The 3418-nt window shown below is 31.5% G+C and overlaps 1 long non-coding RNA gene across 1 annotated transcript; it reads right to left on the bottom strand.

Annotated features, from left to right (window-relative positions):
* Positions 1-1292: 1292 nt before the first annotated feature.
* On the bottom strand, positions 1293-2738 carry LOC124367147. Its single transcript, XR_006922872.1, has 2 exons — positions 2602-2738; positions 1293-1724 (listed from the first exon to the last, which is right to left on the bottom strand). It is a non-coding gene; the product is annotated as an uncharacterized LOC124367147 (long non-coding RNA).
* Positions 2739-3418: the final 680 nt, after the last annotated feature.

The following is a 3418-nucleotide window of genomic DNA, read 5'->3' as shown; positions in this document are numbered from 1 at the left end:
ATTAAATTTTTCCAGTCAGTGAGTGGCTTTTCTAAAGCTCCGCCAATAATACGATACACATTTGCGCGAACTTAGAAAAGACCACGAACAGAAAAGATATCAAATCTGTCCTCTAAACACATTATGGCATGTTTTAGTAAATTTTTATAATTTAAAATGTTTTTACGAATAGGCTAATGTACGTATATATTTTTTAAATTGGTCATATTAAAAGTAAACGTGTCATGTAAGGTATATTCCTAATCAGTTCCTTAATGTCTAAGCATATATACAAGAAACATTCTTTTTATAATGTGTTGTGTATTTTAGTATGCAACGTAGAAATACGCCACACCAGGATTTGTTGAGCTTGCATTCAAAATTTCCGATATATAGCTCATTCTGAAGATTTCCTGCCTAGGTCAGGAGCGGCTCAAGGCCTTAAGAAAAATCTGTACATTTTATTTACGAATTTTCAATCTAATTGTAGGTATTTTAAACTTCCACATAACACATCTACCTCTCAAATCCTCAAAGGAATTTAATATCTTAATGTCATTGTTTGTTTTAATTTGTTTGGACTCCATTTATATTCCGATAAATAGTACTTAACCTATGTATGTATTTACCTCAATCAAATGTATACCTCTAACAAAACTGTATTTTTCAGACATTTGCCACAACGTTAATAGTTTAAGTCAACAATTACTTGTTTAACATATGAATTGTCGTGAAGTTTTAATTGATTAATCCTGACATTGCATTCTAAATATGAACTTTCGTTGGTAAATATTACTATATTTTAATAAAAACAATACTTTTCCAAATTGTTTATTATTTGGACGAGGCCTTTCGGAATCAAAGGTTTCATCATCAAGTGACTCCACAAATAAATATTTACATTATTTTTGTTACAATTAATATTAAAATACGATATGGTGTGAATATACAAATACAAACAGTTTTTTGGAAATATTTCAGCCGGTATAAAAAATTAGATATGACTACATATTAATGTTTTAATAAATTGAGGAAAAAATGATTTATTTAATTTATTCGAAAGGCTTCGTCCTAAAAAAATAAACAATATGGAAAAGTATTGTTTTTATTAATATTAACAAAATATTTCAATTGCTCCAAGAGTCTTGAATTGTGTTGGTAAGTCAGACTACTTGGTCTTAGATCAACGATGAGCTGATACATACCAATCAATTCCTCATATGTATTATCCTATAGATTCTCTGGGGAATGTTCAACACATAAATTTTGATTGAGTTCAGAATTTAGGATGTGTAATAACAAGTACACCTTAGTATTAGTCCATGTAATATTTCCAAGAGAAAATAAGTGCGTAATCTCTTTACAAAGTTCACAAATGTCTTATCTTTTTGAATACTGAGTAAAGTTAATATTAGCAGTACCAAACGCCAATTTCACTTTTTCGTTATTATTAGAAACTGTCACTGTATTCTCACAAGTTTGTGATAAGGCACTAATTTCCAAGTAAAGTTTTTCAATTTCGTATCCATGATCCAATTTCTATTCAAATTCTTCGTCTTCTGTAGTACACTGTAATAGTCCGTCCTGTATTATTGAATATTTCTGCCAATTTGCTTCTACCAGTCCTAACTTCACTTTGCTTCATATTCAAAGTACGAGTACGTTGAATTTTTATTGTGCTTCTCTGTTTCTTACAGTTTAATATATATTTTGTTGTTTCGAAGCTCGTCACCATTATAATGCCACTGAAAATAAAAACGATTAATCTCTGAACCAATGTATTCATCTAATGTTTACAACTCAAACAATAACAAAAACATGTGATCATAATTAATTGTGTATACAAACAACATAGGCTACCCCATCCCATAGTTTCTCATAAGTACTTTACCACTGACAATCATTGTTACAAAATTCTCCACCTATATGTTGACACAAAAAAGTAATTATACAATTAGTAGCTGAACCAAAAAACTACTGTAAAAGTGAAGCATTCTGCAGCAGCCGAAGCAAGGAAATTTAGTGAATAAGCTGAGCTGAACATAGTATGTATTTAGCAAAGACACTGTGTTGCCTTTATTTGAGTTTGAAGACATGAGTAAGATCCTGACGTGTTGCACTCTTGCCATAACTTAGTCCCTACAATTCTTTTTATTGATTTCAAAACTCTTAATTAAGACAGGCTATTACAGCTTTATTTACCTCAGCAGGCACATGTGATGCTCCAGGCAGAAGCTTAACGAGGCGTTATACTGACTCTGTCTCTGTTTGGGGTATGTATCGTCAAACAATAACCACAACAGTTAAATTTCCAGTATGAGAACAATAAGGGGTCGAACCTACTATGAAAGAGTAGTACCTAGCTTTTACTTAATTTACTCCAGTTTAAAGCACACAGTTTACCATATCTAATACAAATTCATTATATATTTGAGAAGACTGGTGTATGAGGTGTGCACATTGACATTTAATACTACACTTTAAATGGTATTGGGCAAGTAAAAGGTCATATTCTTGGCATATAAGCAATTTGCAGTTAATACGGAATCATCTTGTCTTAACAACTGCTAAAAACCGTACAACAGAAACTAACCTTAAGAGTATAGTTCACCAGTAGTTTACCTTCTCTTCAAATTGCGTAAACATAATTTCATTACTATGGTTTAATTGTTGTTGTCCAGTGATTTAACTAAGAATTTAATGACTATGATTATGAGCATGTTCATGATATGTAAATAGTTCGGAGCTGTGTTTCCAGTCACATATAAAATTACAGGTTATATTTATTTTGCGTCACCTGGTTAAAATAAATAATAACATTCAATTAAACATAAATTATCACCTGTCTGTGAGTATAACAACCAATATTTTTAAACAACATCCCTATTAGGAAAAGTGCTCTGAAACGTATTTCGATACAATTTTTTTTACCATCATAGTGAGTTGGCAGGGATTTATTATGTTTTGTTTTCATCATTGTCATCTACTGAGTTTAACTTCAAAACAGCAGGATCATCTATAGAAAATGAATTAGGTAATGTTACCTCAACCTGTGATTGTAAACTAATTTCAAGTGGCAGCTTGAGAACTTCAGGCTCGTCATTCCGGTTAAAACGTTGATGCAATGCTGATCTATGTATATATCTAGGCCTAGTAATTATTTTGTAAAGTTAGTCGAGGTCGATAAAGAAGATAATGATGAGACATCTCAGCATTCACAGGTAGGAGTTAAATTATTAATGTATGTTACCATTTTAGATACATTCTTAAATAGTTTCAGTTGCCACCCTGCCTTTCAGCAGTGCGTTTCTTGTATTCAGACAATAAATACACAAGCCAATGGGGCTATTTGGTTGATGAGAGGATGGAAATAACACATAATCCAATAATAACCAACAACAGACAGAGCAGTGACGATAAAATACACTTGAAGTATGGT

Source organism: Homalodisca vitripennis, chromosome 8 (assembly GCF_021130785.1).
Source record: "Homalodisca vitripennis isolate AUS2020 chromosome 8, UT_GWSS_2.1, whole genome shotgun sequence".
NCBI lineage: Eukaryota > Metazoa > Arthropoda > Insecta > Hemiptera > Cicadellidae > Homalodisca > Homalodisca vitripennis.
Note: the sequence above shows the minus strand (reverse complement) of the source record. Positions and strands in the feature narration are given on the sequence as shown.